The following is a 226-nucleotide window of genomic DNA, read 5'->3' as shown; positions in this document are numbered from 1 at the left end:
GAATTTACTGAGTACGAACATCTGTTCCTACGCTATCTTGTCGATCACGGCGGGAGATGCCATACCATAGGAATACGACGGGTGCTGATAAGCCTAATCGCCGTATGCCGCTACGAAGCCCGCATATCGTCCAGTTACCTCACCCCCTAGGCCCACAACTTCCTCTGCCTTGGAATACCTTATTAAGTTTTTTCACCACAGCCCTTCTGGGGTGCGCAGTCCGGGG

The sequence above is a fragment of the Callorhinchus milii genome, unplaced genomic scaffold (assembly GCF_018977255.1).
Source record: "Callorhinchus milii isolate IMCB2004 unplaced genomic scaffold, IMCB_Cmil_1.0 Scaffold159, whole genome shotgun sequence".
NCBI lineage: Eukaryota > Metazoa > Chordata > Chondrichthyes > Chimaeriformes > Callorhinchidae > Callorhinchus > Callorhinchus milii.
The sequence above is the reverse complement of the archived record's forward strand: the minus strand, read 5'-3'. Positions refer to the sequence as shown.